Raw genomic sequence first — 22,311 nt, 5'->3', positions numbered from 1 at the left:
AGAACCCTGGCACAAGAAATAATGCCAACAATCAACAAATGAAATCACCTTGTGGGCTAGGGATTTAGCTCAGCAGCATAAGTGCCTGCCTTGCAAGCAGGCAGTCGTAAGTTCGATCCCCGGTCCCAATTAAAAAAAATGAGATCACATTGATATAGGGGAATGAAACTCTTGATGTACTATGTTGGTACAAGCTCGTGTTCTCTAAAATCAAAGAATGAATTTTAGGAACAACAGAGGTAAAGAGCAGAATATACTTATTACGAGAAAGAAAGCTTCTGTCTGAAGAGAAACAGAAGAGGTCTTGAGGAGATTGCCAAGGACTCTGTCTTTTCCAGGGAATTTAATAGAGTAAAACCATGGGTTTAAGGTGGGGGGAGACTGGGAGCTCACAAGGCACATAGTCATAAGGTGGAACATAACTATAGTTAGCCAATAAGATCAATAGTTCAGGTAACATTGATTATATTAGGGACAAATGGGGAAGCCAGTCATATAGAAAGCAGAAATTCCTAAGGAGTAATGACTCTTCCCTATGGGGATGGGAACTATTTAGGGTGTCAATCCTCAGGATATGGGTGCATTTGTTTGGTCTTTTGTCTTGAGGCCTGGCCCACGGCAGGAGGTGTCTGTCTCCCCCACAGTTGCCAGGTGTCCGCACTGGCTCCATTGAGGACCTCGTCTTGTCTCCCTACCTATAACATTTTTAACTAGTTCAGCTGCCTGCAGCAATCCCCCCACCAAAGAAGTAACCTAAACTGCTGTGAAGGGGTAATGGACAGAAGGTAATCTAGCTTCTTCAGGCTGAACAGGGTCACAGTGTTTGAACGGCAGTCAGAGGTACTTTTGTAGAGATCCTGTCTAGAGGCCCTAGATAGACACCAGGCATTTTTATCTTGGGTATGCGCACAGATTTAAGTCTGGAGGAGACAAAGCCAAAGAAACAGTTAAGTATGTATGGGCCAAAGAGTAAAATCAATAAGACAATTATGAGTACAGTTAACAAATATTTATACCAAGAGGAACTAGAATTAATCCTTATAAAAATAAAGCCCAGGGAATTTTAGAATCTGACATGTCATTGATTTGTTATCTATTATCTTGAATAGCTACTGAGATATTAGCAGAAGAGTCAAGAATGTATACACAGCATTTAGTTTTTATAATTGCACAAGTGACTCTCTGTGCTGCTGTTAGAACATCTAATGCCATCCAATTTTGAAGGACAGCCTGTAATAAAAGATCACCTAGCTCCTTATATTTTATAGGAGATCCATTGACTGTTAGGTAATTTCTTTCTTCCCATATGGCTTCGTGAGCATGTAATACTAGGAAAACATACTTAGAGTCAGTATAAATATTGACCTTTTGTCCTTTGCTAAGTTGTAAGGCTCTGGCCAGAGCTATGAGCTCTGCTAGTGCTTTTAAGAGTATGGTGTAAAGTTACCATTGTATATCTTGTCTTTTTTTTTTTTTTTTTTTTACTTTCCTTGAAGGAGGTGCCATCACAGAAAAGGGTTAAATCTGAGTCAGTAATCAGGGTGTCTAGTAAGTCTTTTTTGGCTATATATGTATGAAGAATTACCTGTCTAAGTTGTTTAGATACCCTATAGGCTGTTGAGCAGACCCTAGATTTTGCATAGCACTCTCAAAGCCATGCCTCACTCTCATCTACATATAAATTGAAACGTTGTCCTGTAGGTAGGCTCAGGGTGGGGCATTCAGAAGTGCTTGTTTAAGCTTCTGGAATGCAGCTTGGGAATCAGGTTCTCAGCATAAAATATGAGTATCTGCCTTTTGGGTCTCTTTTGTAAATCGGTAGAGGGGTCGTATAATCTCTCCATATCTGGATATCTAAAGGTGGCAAAAGCCTGTAACTCCTAGGAATCCCCTTAGCTGTTTTAGAGTTTTGGGCTGTGGGAGGGGGGGGATGGGTTTAAATTTTTTTTATTAGGCTTTGGGTCCCTTTGGATATAAGGAGGCCTAAATATTTTACCTTAAGACAGAAAAGTGGTGCTTTAGGCTTAGAAACCTTATAACCTTTGTCTGCTAGAAATTTAGCAGAGCACAAGTATCTTGGCTATAGAACCCTTCTGAGGGGGCACATAACAGTCTATCATCTACATATTGTAAGATTGTGACCTGGGGAAACTCAAAACAGACCAAGTCATGGGAAAGCACTTGTCTAAAAAGATGCGGACTATCTCTGAACCCTTGGGGGAGCACAGTCCACGTTAATTGAGATTAACGTGGTCTGTGAATTTATTGGTCCTGTGAATTTATTGTCTCATCTATTTTACCTTTAGTTGCCCATACTTTACGATTTTTATCTCTATGAGGAGAAGGCAGCACACCTGACCTGGGTGCATATATATCCTAAGAGAGGAACTGGCATAATCAAAAATGAATGTGTAAAAAGAAACCCATCCCAGTTACAGCCTAAGGATTGTGAAAAATAACAAATTACCAACTCACCAGTGACTCCTTTCACTGAGGTGTGGTGTCTAGAAGGAAGGCCAAGATTGAAAAGAAGGACCGCGAGGCTTGTGCCAGCATCCAGAAATAGATTTGTTTTTCCTCTACAGTCATGATTACCTGGACTCCTCTGTGGAGATGACCATCCAGCCAGAGGGAGAGAGCAGCGAGTGTCCTAGGGCCCTTTAGTCCTGCTGGACCAACTGATACCTTGGGTCTGAACCCTGGGGCCTTGGCCTCAGAGGGCAGTCAGACCCCCAGTGGTCGCCTTTGCAGTTGGGGCATGGCCCAGGGGGCTTCTGAGTACAGTCCCTCTTAAAGGTGACCTGGCTGGTGGCAGTGATGACAGGTCTCCATTGTCTTTAAATTCTTCTTGGAGCCCCGAGAATCAGACTTAGGGTCTGTTTCTCTCTTTTTTTTATTTAAAGAAAGACAAAACAAAATAGAAAATGGGCAGAAATACTACATACTTTCAAAGAAAAGAAATAAACAGTAATAAACCACTAGTTGATGTAACTATATTGTCCCCCCACAAATAGTTGTTCAAGATACAAAAGTGGAACATATAAATGGAAATTCAACCAGGGAGACTGCAAACAGTTCTGTTCAACTATCCAACAAAAACTAAGTAATATGGCTATCAATCCTATACACTTATACATGTACACATTTATCCATATCTTCATTTATGTTGAGACCTAACAAAACTTATTAGATTAAAATCCTTCTGAACAAAGATTAATAACATTGCTGGATTTCACATCCTAACACTCCAGAATCAGCACTGGGTACTGCAGTGCCCCTTTCTTTCCTTTAAAGTATTTGTTCATTTCATCATGTGTCATAAGATCAGTTCTCATAAGCTGTTTATAGGTTTCACGCAAGCATGAGTCTTAACATGTATTTCTATCCTTTCTATATTAGAGGGAGAAACAGAACAAATCAGAACAGAACTAAACATTTTCCTATAGACACATAAAACCAAAAAGACATATAAAACTGCTATATAAGGAGTTCTACCACAGTTACTGTGCTGTTTCTTGTTATCATCAACAGAATTGGCTATATCATCAGATAAAGTATAATTGAACATATCAGTACATAACAGAATTAACAGAAATACAACTTTGTAGATAGTGTAGAGCTACAAAAATAGTAGTAATCAAATCAGAATGGATATTGTGGTGAATCATTGTCATTTTCAGTATAGTTGTATATACTCCTCAACTTGATACCAGCAACCTAACAGTTTTGAATAAAATCTGTCAATAATAAGCAGTAATCAAACAAGTCAGATTTAACTAAGACCAGTCATGATACAACAGCATAAGTCATACAGGGATCCTGATTGAATTAATAGGAAATTAAAGATGACCATTTTGCTATGTCCTGATATCTTTAGGACAGCTGTCTGTGCCCTCAGATCCAGTGCTTGTATACAAACTAGGATGGAACAAGTTCCAACCAAGCAGAGTAGTGTGAGTAATAGGGGTTTTAATTCCTGGTACACTATTAGCTATATCCTCTGCTGAGGTTTTTTTTTTTTTTTTTTTTTTTTTTTTAAGACTATTCCTCCCCTTTACTTCCCCAGAATGAACCATGTATTTGTGGGTCTCCCCAACACTTATGGTTTTGTATTGGGGAGGCAACCTGCTATTTACCTAAGTGTTTCTAAACTTTCTCACTCCTGGGCTGGATTTCTAGTTATATTTCTTCATTTATTAAAGCCTGTCTGTTCAATCTATCCATAAATACTGGTCTAGTTACCCCTATTACTCTCTGGTTCCCTATCACATCAAGTCCCATTTTCTCATATTTTATTTTGGTCCATATAACCTTCTTCAGGCTCATTATATTTCCTATAAAGAGCCTCTTGGTGGACCCTACCTCTTGATCCACTCTGCCTGAGATTCTCCCTTTTTCCCCTTAAGTTAGTGTATCTAGGCCATCTATATTAGAAATTATATCCAACCTTCTTTGCCTCATTTCTGTTGTGCTCTTTGAAATTAGTTGTCTGTTTGTCTTCTTCATTTCACTTTCTGCTCCATTCATTGTGGCCTCTCTGCCACTGTTTCTGGAATCCTGATACTTTTCTCTCTCTTTAGGATGTCTTGCAGTATTCTCTGTAGAGTTGGATTGGTGGTTGCACCCCCAGTTCCTCTTTATCTTGGAAGTACCTTGTTTCTCCATTAATTTCTAGGGACAATTGTGCAGGATATATCAATCTTGGCTGGAAGTTATTGTCTTTCAAGGCTTGGATTATTTCACCCCACGCTCTTTGAGATTTGATGGTTTGTGCAGAGAAGTCTGCTGTAATTCTGATGGGTATTCCCTTGTAAGTGATCTGTTTCTTGTCTCTGACAGCTTTTAATATTCTGTTCTTATATTGGATTTCTGGAATCTTGATTATTATATGCCTGGGTGTGGTTCTGTTTGATTGTAGGTGGTGGGAGTTCTGTATGCCTCATATATCTGAGCATCTTTTCCTTTTCCTATGTTTGGGAAATTTTCCTTGATTATTTCTGTGAATATACTTTGCAGTTCCTTTGTTTATACCCCTGCTTCTTCATTCACATTCTTTATTCTTAAGTTATAGATCCTCTTGTCATCTTCTAGCCTTTGTATTGTTACTGCTTGTTTCCTTGTTATTTTTTAAAAATTTTATTTAAAGAGAAAAAGAAAAAAAAAAACAGAAAAAGGGTACAAGTTATACAGAATTTCAGAAAAAATAAACAGTAGGAAATCACTAGTTAATAGATTACATATTGTCATCTTAGAAATAGTTGTACAAGTTACAAATTTAAAGCATATAAAGTGGACTTTCAAACAGTGAGACTGCAAACAGTTCTGCTCAATGATCCAACAAAACTCAGTAATATGGTTATCTATCTTATACACTTAAATATACATACAGTTATATCCTTTAGAGCACTTTCTTTTCCTCTCTTTTGTACAATGACAATTACACATTTTGGGTTTTATTACTCCCACAGTTCTTATTACTTTTTTTTTGAAGAGAGTAAAACCAAATGTGACACAACAGAACAGAGTCATTCAAATCAAAAGGATGGACATAATACATAATGTAAAAACAAAATACAAGGTGATCAACAATTGTTACCATACTGCCTCTTGCTATCTTAAAAAGAATTGCCTATATCATCAGTTATAATAAAATTGAACAAAACAGTAAAGAATAAAACCAATAAAACCAAAACATTGGAGACATTACAGGACTTCATAAGAAGATGATAGTCAACCAGAATGGGCATCATAATGAATCTTATTGTCTTCACAGTTGTTGCCTATACGTTGAAACTTGGGACTATCAAGCAAAACAGAATAGAGGAAAATCAGTCAAAACAAGATGGTGTGAGCAATACAGGGTTTCAAATCAAGTTAATAGGAAATCAAAGTGGGTTACTATAATATATCCTGCTATTTTTTATTTATATTTCCCTTAATTAAAAAGATAAAAATAAAAAAGTAAATAATAAAAAAGGAGATTGAGATGAAAGAGGGCTTAACAACAAAACAGCGCAGGTCAAAACATAACCATTTAAGCAAAATAGTGTTTCACCACAAGATTATCCCGACATAAAAGTAGTTACCATAGTGTCTCTTTCCTTGAAATCTTTGAGTATAACTTCGTATACTCTAGCATCAAACATATCAAGACAATGTAAAACCATTCAAGAGAATGACAGTATAACAGGGTATTTAGAATCAACTAACAGAAAATGAACAATGGTTTCTGTATAATCTCCTTTTCTATAAAAGTTTTTGTTTATATTATCACATATAATAAAATCCAATAAGATACAACATATTAAGACCAATGGAGACAGAAGAACAAAAGCTTGATGGGACTTCAAAACAAGATGATATTAAATCAGCACTAGCTATTATGATGTCTTGTTTTCTCCAAAATGGCTGTACCTACCATCCAACCTTCTCTGCCTCATTTCTGTTGAGCTCTTTTTCTGTCATTAGTTGTCAGTTTGTCTTCTTCATTTCACTTTCTGCTCCATTCATTGTGGCCTCGCTGCCACTGTTTCTGGAATCTTGGTATTTTTCTTTTTTAGAATGTCCTGCAGTATTCTCTGTACAGTTGAATTGGTGGTTGCAAATTCCCCTAGTTCCTCTTTATCCTGGAAGCACCTTGTTTTTCCATCAGTTTCTAGGGATAGTTGTGCAGGATATATCAATCATGGCTGGAGGTTATTATCTTTCAAAGCTTGAATTATTTCCCCCCATGCTCTTTGTGATTTGATGGTTTGTGCTGAGAAGTCTGCTGTAATTCTGATGGGTGTTTCCTTGTAAGTGATGGGTGTTTCTTGTCTCTGACGACTTTTAATATTCTGTTCTTATATTGGATTTCTGGAATTTTGATTATTATATGCCTGGGTGTAGCTCTGTTTGAGTTGTAGGTGGCTGAGGTCTTGTACGCCTCATACATCTGAGTATCTTTACCTTTTGCTAAATTAGAGAAATTCTCCTGGATTATTTCTGTGAATAGCTTTTGTGGTTCATTTGTTTGAGTCCCTACTTCTTTTATGTTCTTAATTCTTCAGTTATAGATCCTCTTATCATCTTCTAGCCTTTGTATTATTGCTGTTTGTTTTCCTATTATTTTTAAGAAGTTTTTCATTTCATGCTCTCACATTACAAATCTGCCCTCCAGTTCAGATAATCTATCCTTAGTTTCTTTCAAGCTGTTATGCCAGCTTTCAATAGAGTTTTTAGTTTCTTGGTAATCTCTTTGAACCTGCTTCACGTATTCTGTGTTTTCTCTATTTTCTCCATCAAACAATTCTCCCCTTTTTTTCTGTTCTTCCATTTCACCATCTGTTTTTTCTTGGGCGGCGCTTAGCATTTCTCTAACTATTCTACTTATATCTTGCTTTATTTCATTAAATACTTCACTTTTGAACTCGTCTATGAGACTCCAGAGATAATGCTTTATGTCTATTGGTGCTGTGTCTGATATTGCATGCTTTCTGTCTTCATTCTCCTTTGCATTTACCTTTCCTGGACAGTGTTCTCAGGATTGGGGACTGAGGACCCTTTCTTGTTGCTCCCTCTTCCCATACTTTTTGTTCCTTCCATACAACTGTATATAGGAGGCCCAGTTTCTTTCTTTGTCAGTTACAGTTTGTTTGAATTGCGCCGGCTAGGTGTTCCCACCCACTGCAGTGTACTAGGGAGACACAGACCTGGGCAGCTTCTGCTGGGCTAGCCCCTCCAGGTCAACCTAGTGAAGGCTCCACTGCTAGGGTGCACCACCAGGCGCTGGGGCCTGGTTTGGGCTAGCCTACTGGGTCTTAGTCAGCGGTGTCACCCAGGCCAAGTGCTCTGCACCAATCCTGCTTGAGAGGGAAATATGTGACTAAAGTCACTGCAGCATCCTGTTCCAGCTAGTCTGCCTGGTCCCAGAATGTCCTCTGTTGTAGCCTCCTAGTCTATGGAAGGGTCCCCGTTCGTCTCACTCACCGCAGGTTGATGCAGGTTTCCCCGCCAATCCTGGTCTCAACTCCATTCACTGATTCCCATTCTCAGAGCTTTCATGAGTCTCTCTCCCTGCTGTGCTGATTCAGACACAGCAGCAGCAGCAGGAAATTCAAATCGTGGCTTCCAGTGGCATGGGTTCCAGCTTACATGCTGAGATTTTATCTGCTCCGGTTATAGCACCGGGAATGCATTTCCAGTTGGTTTCTCTTAGCTTAGTTCATTCCTGGGTTGGCAGGGTATATCTCCCCCTGCTTAGGACTCCCCACACTGCACCATTCCTGGATTCTAAGCTGGGTATCTCAGAGAGCCTCCATAGCTGCTGTTATCTATCTGCCTTCTTCTCCCAGAAGTCCTACTTGTTATTTTAAAAAAGTTTTTCCTTTCATGTTCCCACGTTACAAAACTGTCCTCCAATTCAGACAATCTACCCTTAGTTTCTTTCAAGCTGTTATGCTAGCTTTCAATAGAGTTTTTAGTTTCCTGGTAATCTCTTTGAACCTGCTTCATGTATTCTATGTTTTCTCTATCAAACAATTTTCTCCTCTTTTTTTGTTCTTCCATTCTACCATCTGTTTTTTCTTGGGATGTGCTTAGCATTTCTTTAATTATTCTATTTATATCTTGCTTTACTTGGTTAAATACTTCACTTTTGAACCGTCTATAAGATCCCAATGATGTCACTTTATGTCTGTTGGTGCCATGTGTGTAATATTACATGTTTTCTGTCTTCATTCTCCTTTGCACTTACCTTTTCTGGATCAGTGTTCTCAGGATTGGAGACTGAGGACCCTTTCTTTTTGCCTCCTCTTCTCATATTTTTTGTTCCTTCCATACAGGTGTATATAGGAGGCTCAGTTTCTTTCTTCATCGGTTTCAGTTTGTCTGAAGCATGCTGACTCGGGTCTGTTTCTCTTAAGGCTGCAGCAAAGGCAGCTGCTTGTTCTCAGTCTCTTTGTTTTTTTCCCTTGGCCTCCTCTTCATTATGGTTATAAAATACTGAGGAGGTAACTTTTACTGAAGTACCAAGTGAACTATCTGGAGCAAAGGCTATCTTTCATAGCTTTTTCTAATGTCTGGAGTTGACTGAGTAATAAACACGTCTTTAAGCAAAATTTGTCCCTCTATCAAATCAGGATCTATAGACATTTTATTATTGTCTCTGATAAATAATCTAAGAAGTCAGAGGGATTTTCATCTTTTTTTTTCTGAGAAATAACTGACAATTTAAAATGTTTAGAATGTTTGGTTTTCGTCCTTCTTAGACCTTTAAGGATACACACTTGAAAGTGTCCCTGTTCCAGTTGCCTGCATTGTTTTTTTTTTTTTTTTTTTTTTTTGTGGAACTGGGGATTGAACTCATGACCTCGTGCTTGCCAGGCAGGTGCTTATGCCGCTGAGCTAAATCTCCATGTTTCTTTTTTTCCAATCTCCTATATTGTTGGCAGGCCACTTGGGGTCTTGGGTAGGAAATGCTTATACCCCAGTGGAGACTGGTGGTTCCCCTGGCTGTCTATCTTCTGGCCTTCTAAAAGTAACAATATGATATTCATCTCCAAAGGCAATAGATGCTTATAATGTCTGTCTCTCACTAGAAGTCAGTATTTGATTTAAGAGTGACAGTACATCTTTTTGGCCTAGCTCATAAGTCTGAGTAAATCCTCTAAAAACATCAACATACTTATCAGGGTCATCTGAAAATTTTCCTAGTTTTAGCTTAATTTGCTTTAAGTCATGGAGAGAAAGAAACCTATGAATGGGAGTGATCTCATAAGGATTATAATTATACCTGGAACATAGATAAGAATTATCTTTTAATGCAAACAAAATTTCAACATACTGTAGTTCTAATCATTTTTTTTCTTACAATATGATTTTAGTTGTGAAAGAACATCATAATTAATACTTCCCTCTGTATCCCACTTTGGCTCTAGGATATAGGTAGGCCATGCACTCCTGCAGAGAAATACCAATTTGCCTCTTTTTCAACATGGAAGGGTCAAACATCTTCCAGTGATGAAGAATGCATTCCAGAGGAGTAAGGGGCTTTGGTACTGTGTTGCCCATGTCTGTAATGTAAAAGCAAGGCATAAGTCTGAAACCTTTTTGTACCTGGGCATTGAACTCAGGAACTTTCACTGAGCTATGAATGATACTGAGCTATCTAATTATGCAAATAAAGAAGATAAAACAAGGAGTCCCTTTTTATTTTTATTTGCTAAATATTCTCTAGGTGTCCCTAGGTTGACATTGCTCCGAGCCAGTGGATGCCTTCTGGAGACAACGGAAGATAGATTTGGCCAGCCTATCCACCCTCAGCCTATCCTATCTTCCCAGATAGCTCATGAACTTTATTGCCGTAAGGAATGCTTTAAAAAGGAAGTATAACTCCGTAATAAACTACTTTGCTTATTGGAAGAGAACATACATTAAAAGGTGAGTTGGAAGTAGGATTTTTTTTCTCTAAATAGAACAGTTGACTGGAGGAGATCTGCCCATGCAAGGGGCAGAGGAGTCTCTAAGCATTTGTCTCCCACTTAATTACCTAGGTAACCTTTCCTAGTAACAGGATAAGGCTATTCTTTATTTAAGTTTCTATATTTTTGAAGCTCACAGGTTAAATTTACAAATTATCATCTAGCAATTAATTCCATTTTATGTTAGAAAAAGGCACATCGATTTTCTTTCTTTCTTTTTTTTTTTTTTTTTTTTTGTCTTTTTCATTTTTATCAGTACCAGGGATCAAACTCACAACCACCTGCTTGCAAGGCAGGTGCTTATGCCGCTGAGCTAAATCCCCAGACCCTAAAAGGGCACATCAATTTTCTAGGCACACAGAAAAGCCTATAAACTCTTAATTAACATATGTAAGGCACAGATGTAAATTTTTTTACTATCTGCTATGAAGTGTGAACAACTGTTGTAAACTGACTCAGTCTAATCACTGAAGGTGGGGGAAGGTAGTCTAAGTGATCTGAAACTCCACTGAAAAGTTTAGAAATAAAGATGATAGAAAAGTGGAGATTTTCAGTGGTCATGAACAAATATTCACCGAGGAGCTTTTGGGTGTCACCAAGAGTTGCTCTGGCCAGGAACCCTCAGTTTGTATTGGCTCAGATAACCAAAGATCAGTCTCCAGAAAGGAATCCAGCCATCTGTCTGGTCAACATTCGGTTGACTCCATTAGCCACTTGTTCCTTGGGGATTCACCAAACAGATGCTGGGGAACCTGTCCTCTGCTTTTGAGGGTGGCAGCTGCTATAAGAGCAATTAATTAGTTGGCATTAATTTTGACCACTGTTTGTCAAAATTCTATAAGGGATAGTTAAAAGCCTTAGCAAGATCATTACCTACTGCTCTATGAATTTACAATAAAGGTTTTTAAAGTCCACAACTTGAGAGATTGGAGCGCCTCCTTGTTCTAAGTGTGTTTAGGTTCCATGTGTGCTGCTTTTGAGGATAGCCTCTTTCACTGTCACAGGATGCTGTTTTTTCCCACTGTGTCTCAGGTTTAATCTCCAAAGGAGATTTGCCCACAACACTGTGTCAGGACATGGTTCTTATGTGTGTTCTCCTGGATGGGCACAGTTCCGATCAATGTCTCATCTGACTGGGTATGTATCCTTTATGCAAGGTGACTTCCCTGTCTTTGGCATTAGCAAACGCTCATTTTCTATGAGCTTAACTAAGAAGGAAAAGGTTTGAATAGTCTAGAGTTCTTTCTGACTTTACCTCCCTTTATAAGGAAAGTACAAAGTGGGAAATGAGTAGAGATAAAGTCAAAGGAAGGAAACTGAAGCAGAACAGGCCTGACATTTCCTCTAGAGTATAGGGGAGGATCAGAGCCAGTCTGTCTCAGTGAAACCGTCCTGGAAGTCTTGAAGACCCGCCACCAGCATAGTGCTGCTTAAATGGTGGAAGGAGTCCCAGTGTTTATTGTAGGCAAGTATATTTTCTAAGTCTGAGCTAGATTTCCATTTAAGAGAACAACTTTACAGAAGTTTACATTAGAGCCTATCAGAGGTGTTTTACTATTTTTTTCTAGTGCTATTATCTAAATACAATCAAGAAAGGAGTCAGTAACTTTAGCAACCAATTTAAATTTAACTTGTGCAAGAATAAAATAATAATATATAATTAAAGAAATATCATAACATTATATATTTATATTTCCCATGTCTTAACTTAGATTTATATTATTTAATAAAACTATATGAGACAAAGCAATTATATGAGACAAAAACTATATGAGACAAACAATGGGCAAATAGTAAGCAATTATCACAAGTAGTTATATAAACAACTGACAAAGACAAGGCAAAATTTGAAGCATAAAAATTTGTTACCTAAATGAGTCCCAGTCCAGAGTCTATGAAGCAAAAGCAAACTCTCACCTCTGTCCAGTGATCTTGGTGGAAGACCTCCAAATGACATAGGGGAATGAAACTTCCCACCTACTGTGTGAAAAGATTTTGCCCCACATGGGACACTATAGCCAGTGGGAAACTGGGAGGTGGAACCAAGGAGCTCTATCTTAGGTCACCTTTCCTGCCCCTAGGCAATTTACCTGTGGTGCCAAATGAATACTAATGGGCTACCTGTGCATCACTAATGCCTCTTAGGCACCACCCCAAACCTAAGCTACATTTATGCCCTGACACCACGTGTCTGGTTGAGAGAATGCCAGACCCCAGAGGGTCAGGGGGTCTCTCCCCACATTCTTAAAATAAAGACCGCTTGTATTTCATACTTCTTATCTTTTTAGTCATGCCAAAAATTCTATCAGATGGTTCCCTGACTGGAACGGCAGACGAGAGACTGCTGGTGAGTCCCTTGCCATTCAGGACCAGACTGCATACTGTATTAATTCCTCACTTCTCAACACGCGGGAGCTGCTAAACTTGTCACTGCTGGTTTGCAAACAACACCAGTCTAATTCATTTACCACAGGTGAGCAACCTCCGGAGATTACTGGATGCTGGGCCAGGCCCCACATGGGTTTTCTTCCCATTCTCTGGACTCGAGTGGCACTCTCATGTCCTTACACAGCCCTAAGGCAGAGCTTTTACTGTAATCTCTCATGTCTCTTAGAGCCTTTAGGCTCTCACGGGCAGAGCCATTACTGTAATCCACGGGAACTCCACTTGTGCCTTTGGTGAGGACTGAGAAACACGAGCTTTGGAACAATTACTGATTACCTTTCGATCTAAAAGGTTAAGGTGATGACCTGACCTGGTTAGACCACGGTCCGTTGCCTCACCTGACTGTGACTCCATGGGCCGGGCCCCACACCAGATTTTCTTATCTTGGGGACCACTTCCTGTCCCCCCCCAAAACCATACCTATTTATAGTTTATCACACTGACCACAAGTTTACAAAAACTCTCCATCTCTGGGCCTTTATTTTGAGACTGTATCCTTTTCCCTCTCTGCTCCTCCAGGATCTCCCCCACACACACACTTAGGAGATAACATAGCATCTTTCTTTACAGCCTTTCAAAGCTTTCTCAGCATCCTCCTTTCCTCCCCACTTCCACCCACTTCACCCATTTCTCAGTCCCACCCCATCACCCCACCTGTCCCACCAGGGTGGGGGAGGTGCACCCAGACAGTGTTGGGGGAGGTACACATAGGCTGCTCTGGGCCCTCATGCAGCACCCCAGCTCCGCACCCTGCCTGCCCTGTGCCCCTGCCTACTCTGCATTCACCGCCCCCCACCCTGGGTGCTCTGCCTGCCCTGTGCACTCTGCCCACCCTCCGTGTTTCACCCCTTCCCTGTGCACTCTGATGCCCTGCTCTGTGTGTCTCTGGAGCAATCCCAGCCCCCACCTCAGAGTGCCAGCATGGCTCTGAGCACCAAACAGGTTGCAGCAGACAGACAATTCATTGTTGCTGATCTGATGGTATATTCATGCTTTCAAATATAAAATTTGGATTGTTTCTGCTGCCTTTTTCTTGTGTTCCAGCCAAGAGATACAAATCAGACCAACATGAGTAAACCAGTCAAATAATAATTTTCAAACAAAAATTTATGTAATGTATGATGACAAATGTTTTCTTTCTGATCCAGACACACACTTAGAAATGTTTCACAAATTTCTTCGGCATTCAAATGTTAAAACACTCATCGTTGATAGCCATTTAATGTTCTATGTTAATCTTACTGCCTATATTGTACTATACTGTTATCAATCTTCTAGAAGTTTAACAACCAAGACCAACACTGAGGCAGAGGCCAGGCTTAAGCCTTTCCCAGCCTGTCTGCCTGCCTTAGCTCCGCCCTCCCCTGAGCCATAATAAACTGTACTCAACTGGTGTTAAATGACACTGTAGCTGATTTCTCCTAAATAAAAAGGTAAAATTAATAAAGCCATCCTCCAAAAATCAGATGGCATTAGACATTTTAACAGCATAAAGAGATACTTATATAAAGTTATAATCATAAATACCCTGTTGATTGTATTATTTGATTCCTGCATACTTAATTAATTCTACAGATACCTTCTATGGTGGACCAGATCCGAAAACAAAAGGCTAAACTTGGCCCTCAAAGCCCCCAGGGAGACCTTCTTAATATGGCTTTTCATGTTTTCAACAACAGAGGTAACAATCTGATCTTTTAGCAGTGACATTTGGAGTTCTGAGACAGGTAAACCAACACAAGGTGGAGCTGCCTAAGCCCCCCTATGGACCATGCCTTGAATGTAGCAGAAGGACATTGGGCAAGAGAATGCCCCATCCTGGCATTCCTTTGAGACCTTACCCCAGGGCTACTGGACTGTCCTAATCACCAGAGAGTGGGCAAGCCATCCTAACTTCTAGCCCTCATAGGAAATGCCAACACTGCCAGATGCATTGCTGACAGATATGCTTGGACTTGCTGCTGAAGACTGACAGGGCTTGAGGCCCACAGTCCCCATTAAGGTGTCCTTCTCAGAGTCCCAAGTGCCACTAAAAGTCTCAGGTACGACATTCTCTATTCTTGTGGACATAGAGGCCAGTATAGCGTTCTTCCTGAGCTTTCAGGCTGCTATATTAAGTCCTCAGTCTCTATAGAGGGTATTGATGGGCAACCCATGCAGCCTTTACAGACAGGGCCTATTTTGAACAGGTTCCAGACTGCTTGTGTTTATGCAGACTGACCCAGACACTCTGAGGTCCCAACAGCTTACACCTTGTTATCGCTAGTAAACCTCTCCTCAGTGATATATAACACCCCTTTCCTTTCCTATTCACCAGTTTCTCAGATACGACCCTGGTCAAGACTGACAGATAAATTTTATCTTCTCACCTTTGTTTATACTTTTTCAGGATACATAAAAGCCTTTCCCACAACCAGGGAGACTGCTGATAAAACTTACTAACATCCTGTTACAGCATATCACCCCAAGGACTACAACCAAGTTAGAGTGGCCCATACCTGGTCTTCTTGGCAACCTCAACAGTGGTCAAAGTTGCTAGACTGCCATCCTGGTTTCACATCACTCAGGCTAAGTGGTGCCCTTCCAGCCCTAGATCTAACCATCCTTTTGCCCACTCATTTCCACCTCACCAAGGCCTCACAGCCACAACTGTCAGGCTGTCATGTTTTGTTACCCAATTTGGTTCCTAATTTTTTATCCTTTTTACAGCAGGACTCTCAACAGTCTTTCCTAAAGACTCCCACATCATGGATACCAGAAACAAGCCTTACCTACTTACCCTCTTTAACTTTTACCCTTTCAGATGGAGAAATAATCACCTCTCATAACCCCACACTTATTTTTTAGAATTCTACCTTACAGTGGCAATAATTCTACCTCAATGTGGTCCTGATAAAATGACATTTCAAAAATAATTCTACCTCAACATGGTCCTGATAAAATGACATTTCAAAATCAAAGGCATCTTTCCTTTTACCTCACCTGAGTCCTTAAATATGATAGTGGCCTGCCTCCTCATAACACCTTGTTCCTTTGTTTTTCCAGTCTAATGAATGGGCATTCACCAGTGATAAAGTTGTCCTGGTTAAAACACCTGGCCCCAGCTTCTACATGGGCATCAAATGTCATCCCGTTGACACTCCTAAACCACAGTACAGCCCCCCCTTTCAGCAGGAAGCAATAAAAAAAAGAAAATCTTCACCCTTTTCCCTAATATTCAAAAGACAGAAATGAAAGGATTTTGCCCCAGATGGGACACTGTAGCCAGGAGGAGGCTGGGAGGTGGAATCAAGGGGGCTCTATCTTGAAGTCACCTTTCCCGCCCCTAGGCAATTTACCTGTGGCACCAAATGACTACCAATGGGCTACTTGTGCATCACTAATGCCCCTTAGGCACCACCCCAAACCTAAGCTACAAGTATGCCCCACACCAGGTGTCTGGCAGAGAGAATGCCAGAGCCCAGAGAGTCAAGGAGTCTCTCTCCATATTCTTAAAATAAAGGCCACTTTTATTTTATACTTCTTATCTTGTTAGCCATGCCAAAAATTCTATCAGATGGTTCTCTTCCACGCCAAAAATTCTATCACTATGTCCAGTATGAGCTCGTGTTCTCTAAAATCGAGGAATGAATCTTAGGAACAATGGAGGTTAAGAGCAGAATATACTTATTGAGAGAAAGAAAACTTCTGTCTGAAGAGAAACAGAAGAGGTCTTGAGCAGATTGCCAAGGACGCTGTCTTTTCCAGGGAATTTAATAGAGTAAAACCATGGGTTTAAGGTGGGGGAAGACTGGGAGCTCACGGGCATGAGGTGGGACATACCTATAGTTAGTCAATAAGATCAATAGATCAGATAACATTGATTACATTAGGGACAAATGGAGAAGCCAGTCATATAGAAAGCAGGAATTCCTAAGGAGCAGTGACTCTTCCCTTAGGGGGATGGGAACTATTTAGGGTGTCAATCCTCAAGATATGGGTGCATTTGTTTGGTCTTTTTTATTGAGGCCTGGCCCACAGCAGGAGGCATCAGTCTCCCCCACAGCTGCAAGGTATCTGGGCTCCTGCCCTGGCTCCATTGGGGACCTAGTCCTGTCTCACTGCCTATAATATTTCTAACTAACTCAGCTGCAACAACATCAAATTGTAGCCATCTGCACATCAAAGGAAATCACCAACAGAGTGAAGAGACAAACTACAAAATGAGGAAATATTCTTGCCAGCTACCCCTCAGACAAAGGACTTACATTTAGAACATATAAAGAACCAAAATAATTAGACCCCTTGAATTGAAAGACTTGATCATAAAATGAGCATCTGAAGATGAATAGACCCTTTTTAGATGAAGAAGTACAAACGGCCAATAAATACATGAAAAGGATGTTTGGCATCATTGGAATTCAAGAAATACAAATTAAAACACTGAGATTTCATTTCATTCCAGGATGAATAGCTGTCACCAAGAAATCAAACAGTTCAAATGTTATAGAGGTTGCCGGGGGACAAAAACCTCTTCTTTATTGTTGGTGGAAGTATAAACCAGTACAACTGTTGTAGGAGTGTTCCTGCTTCTTAAAAAAAGTATTTATAGCTCAAAGAAGGTGTTTACAGCTTCTAGAAGGCGTCTACAGTTCCCAGTAAGTGTCGCAGCAGAGGAGACCAACAAACCGAGCAGCACCCAGTGTATTCAAGGGGGGTGTTTAGCTTTATTCACTCCGGCAGGCTTGGCTGGGATCCTTCAACAAAGAGCCCAGCCCTCAACTCTCAGGGAGCAGGAGGTTTATCAGATTTACAACATAGGAAGTACAAGAACAGAGCTTTTGCCATTAGTTGATTGGACAGAAAGTTCCACTGAATTCCACCTTCTTTGCATAACTAAGACAAGTTAGAGGTACATGATTGGCAAGACAAACAACAAACAAACAAACAAAAAACCACTGAAGTCTATCTTCTTTGCTTACAGTGGAGACAGGGTCAAGAGGTGACATCTTTCCAGAAGAAAAACAGAAATTTAACACAAAACAAAAGGCTTACTGAAGGCCAGGAAGAGGGATGACAGAGGACAGGGGGCTCCTATCCAGGAGCAAGTGTGCTTTTTTTGCTTTACAACTACTATGGAAATGAGCATGGAGACTCTGAAATTAGAAATTCTGAAATTAGAACTGAAAAACTGAAATTAGAAATTCCATTTGACCAGTTATTCCTTGGCTAGATATTATCTCAAAAGAGTTAAAGACATCATATTATAGTGATGCACAGATAAATAGATAAAGAAATGTATTTATACACAATGGAGCATTGTTCTGCCACAAAGAAGGGTAAACTAGAGTCATTTACAGGAAAACAGGGGCACCTTGAAATCATAATGTTAAGTAAATCAGACACATGAGATTAAATATTGCTTAAACATCATGATTTGCTATATGGAGGGTGCATTCACTACGAACATAATGAGCTCATCAAGATTCTCATAGGCCAGTGTAGAGCAAATGAAACTTTCAATAGTAGAGGAATGATTTAAAAATTCTGATGGCTCATTCGATAGTTATGCCAGTACTAAAAATTGGTTTATCTGTGCATGGTGATACATGCCTGTAATCCTATCCCTTGGGAGGCTGAGGCAAAACAATCTTGAATTTTAGGCCAACCTGGGCTAAAGAGCTAGACTCAGCCTCCACAAAAACAAAAATCATTTCCCAAGGTCTGTTACACACTAACAAAAAGAGCTTCGTTATGTTTGTGTTATGTTTGCCAATGCCCAAGTTATATGACCAAATTACTTGTTAATTACCTTTGCAAATGCAACTATTTTCTACAATTGGGGCACCAACCATATTGTTAACAGCTGTAGCACCATCATACTGTTCTGTATGTGCCATCTTCCTGGGTGACCTGATTGATACATTAACTATTGCTCTCTCTGCAAAGGACAGATGTTATCTAAAATTAAGTGCTAAAATTAGTTGACAAAAGATTGTAAATTCCTATGAGACCTCTCTGTCTTCTGCAAAGGGAAACTAAAGGTCTTCCTCATTCCTTCGCAGATCAAGGATTTCCTCATTTCCTGATCCATACCTATAAACCCCTTACTTTGTAAATTGGACTTTCTACAAAAGTCTGTGGAAAGTTTTAAGTGAGTTACACAGCTCTGCCAACTCCAACTACACTGTGTTCCTGGTGCCAGGTAAAAGGTAAAACAGCACTGCTTTTTCTTTAAAAAAAAAAAAAACATGTCTTGCTCCATTTTTGCACACCATTTTGGGAGGCTTGTTTTTGGAGTACAAGAGGTCCACTTAATCAGAATGTTTATGTGCTCTGTGATGTTTCCCTCTCTTTTCAATGTGCTGGGTATGTAGAAAAAATTAAAATTTTTTTTGTATCAGAGATCAAACTTATGACCTTGTGCTTGCCAGCAAACACTGTGCTGCTGAGCTATATACCCCTCCCTATAGCAAAATTTTCTGTTAAAAAATCAGAAAAAACAATATCACATCATAGATTAGTAATTAGGAGAGAAAGGAGAGGGCCAAAACTGAAACAGTGATTAAAAGCATAGAGAAAGGGGCTGAGCAGCCAAGTGTTTCAGAGGTAAAATTGTTAAAAGTGGTACTACGGGCAGGAACGGAGGGAGAGGTGGAGGCACTGGGGGCCTTGTTGCTTGGTCAGCTGGATGGTTTGGATGATGATGGAGGAGGGAGTCTAGAACACAGGAGGCTGAAAGCCTGTGAGGAAAGTGAGTGAAGCCTGGACATGTTGAACACCTGGGGATGTCTAGTCTGAGGCTTTGGAAACAGGAAAATCTGGTGATTGTTGACCTAAAAGCCATATAGCTAAAACCTAGATGACTGGAGGGGTTACTTTGGAGGAAAGATTGGTTGAGAACTGTAGGGTTTACTAGGAGAAAGTGCTGAATGAATGGTCTTTCCTAATACTAGCCCTTCTCTGTTTAAACTCCATCCACCTGGATGGCTCTCCTTGAAGACAGAGCAGTTACCTCCATTTGACTAAACCTAGTCCTGTCTCCACACACTGATATGTACAGAGCTGGCTGGGCCATTTTTTTTATCCCTTCAATTGGCTCTAAGCAATGTAAATAGGGCTGGCTGAGATGCTGATGTATATATACTCTTTGAAGCTAGGTGACAGTCACTGTTTCTCCACCTGTGATTCTCAAAAAGCATAGCTGAGCCAGGTGGGATGAACAGCTACGGCTCCTTGAGATAAGCTTTGTGATAAAATCAAGCCTTGATATAAGAGACTATGACTTCCCAGGGTAAAAATGTTTACACATCAAAACTAAAGCTCAGACCCCAAAACATTAGACACTACCTCGATTGTGTTATGCAGATTGGTCTTTCTGCATATCTTTCTCTTGGTATGTTGAGAGGTAATTCCAGGCCTCCTGCCCAGCCCAGCTCACAACACTCACATATCTCCCACCATTCTTACAGTCACTCATCCTCAAGCCACTCCTTTCTTCAGGAATTGATAAAATCCAGGTTGGGTCAAGGCCTTTGTTCTGATGAACCTTCATTCTGGCCAGATTTAGAATCCCTTGGCTCCCCCTAACTATGTTTTGGTGTCTTTATTCTCTCCATTAATTGGTAGATTAGAATTAACTTATTGGAATTCCAATTTCCAAGGATTTACAAATATAAACTTCCTGGACCAAGACAAGGACCAGGAAGAGCTCTCTATATTTGGCACTCAACATGGATGAAGTGAACAATCTTCTTGGCACAATGACCACGATCCAGAATCAGGTACTGGCAATCCACTGGATCTCAAGGATAACAATAAGACAAGAACATAATCTACAGAAGAGAAAGAATTTAACCTGTTGATTATGAAACTATTAAATGATACAGACAGTAAGATGCCACCTAAGCAGGTTTTTTAGATTACTCTATCTACATTCCACCCTTCCTTTCCCAAATCCAGTGCCTTCAATATCAGAATTTGGACCAAAATAGGTGAGAGATTTTATGTAGCTAAAACCCAAAATAAAAAAAAAATCCACCCACAAAATGTAGCTACACGGTGACATCAGATAGTCGCTCATGGTGCAGAGAGGTCTGATAGAGGACAGCTGGGATGGGCAGAGCCCTGTACCACAGCCGCTTCTGGTGCAGAGAAAATTGGCAGGATCTGCTAGGGCTGAACCATGCCTCTGGTTGGGACCCAATAAGCAGATACAAAATTGTCAAAATTCTGTGACGTCCACAAGGTACAGCCTAACTTGCAGATTGACTGGTACAGAGGCTGGAGGCTAGTGTGCACTGTCCCTGCATCCCTGCCTATCTCAGATAACAGCAAATTGGGGAGGGCAGCAAAAACTCAAGTCAGTACGCTTCGAAAGGCCCTAAGCAATATGGAGAGAGCCAGAGACACCCAGGACACTTCAGTCTGAAAGAAACCAGAAACATGACAAGAGATAGAAATAAAAAAAAAATCTCCAGCTGCCGAATGTGAGAAAATAAGCCCAGGAGAAGTAAACACAGAAGAGAACCAGCACAGTAACCATCCAATACTAGACACAGCATCAGCCGAAATAAAGAAATGCCTTCATGACCTCATAGAAGAATTTAAAACTGTACTTCTGATCCAAGTGAGGCAAGATATAAAGAGATTAATTAAAGAAATGATAAGCCCCACTCAAGAGAAAACAGATGGAAGAACGGAGGAAATCAGAAAAGAAAGAGAGACCTCCGATGAAGAATTTAAACATAACCTAGAATACATGAAACAGATCCAAAGAGATTACCAGGAAACTAAAGACTCCATTGAACACTGGCAAAATGCCTTGACAGAAACTAAAATTAGCCTTTTGAAACTTGAAGAGAGATTTATGATATATGATCGTGAAAGAAAAGACCTCTTAAAAATAACGAGGAACCAGAAAGAAACAATTGAAAGGATAGAAGATGACAAAAGGATACATAACTTAAGAATAAAGCATGTGAGCAAGGAAGCAGGAGCAACTGAAAATGAAATACAAAGAATATTCACAGATATATTAAAGAAAAACGTCCCAAGTATAGGAAAAAGAAATAATATCCAGATAAATGAGGCATACAGAACTCCAGCCACCTACAACCAAAACAGATCTACACCCAGACATATAATAATCAAGATTCTGGAAATCCACCAAAAGAACAGAATACTAAAAGCAAGCAGGAAAAAGAAGCAGATTACCTACAATGGGAAAATTATCAAAATAACAACAGGCTTATCAATACAAACTCTCAAATCAAGAAGGGCCTGGGGAGAAATAGTCCAAGCCCTGAAAGAAAATAATTTGCAACCAAGACTGATATACCCAGAAAAACTCTCTCTCAAAATTAATGAAGAAATAAGATGTTTCCAAGACAAGGAGGAACTGGGGGAGTTCATGGCCACCAACCCA

General features: G+C 40.1%; 1 long non-coding RNA gene across 1 annotated transcript; it reads left to right on the top strand.

The window, feature by feature from the left end:
- Window positions 1-10,050: 10,050 nt before the first annotated feature.
- Window positions 10,051-14,484, top strand: LOC134473995 (uncharacterized). The gene is made up of 3 exons (XR_010044528.1): window positions 10,051-10,419; window positions 11,493-11,597; window positions 12,749-14,484. It is a non-coding gene; the product is annotated as an uncharacterized LOC134473995 (long non-coding RNA).
- Window positions 14,485-22,311: the final 7,827 nt, after the last annotated feature.

This window comes from Cavia porcellus, unplaced genomic scaffold, assembly GCF_034190915.1.
Source record: "Cavia porcellus strain 051 isolate PalLab524CR breed Dunkin Hartley unplaced genomic scaffold, mCavPor4.1 scaffold_1, whole genome shotgun sequence".
In the NCBI taxonomy this organism is placed as follows: domain Eukaryota; kingdom Metazoa; phylum Chordata; class Mammalia; order Rodentia; family Caviidae; genus Cavia; species Cavia porcellus.
This window is presented reverse-complemented; position numbering and strand designations above follow the sequence as displayed.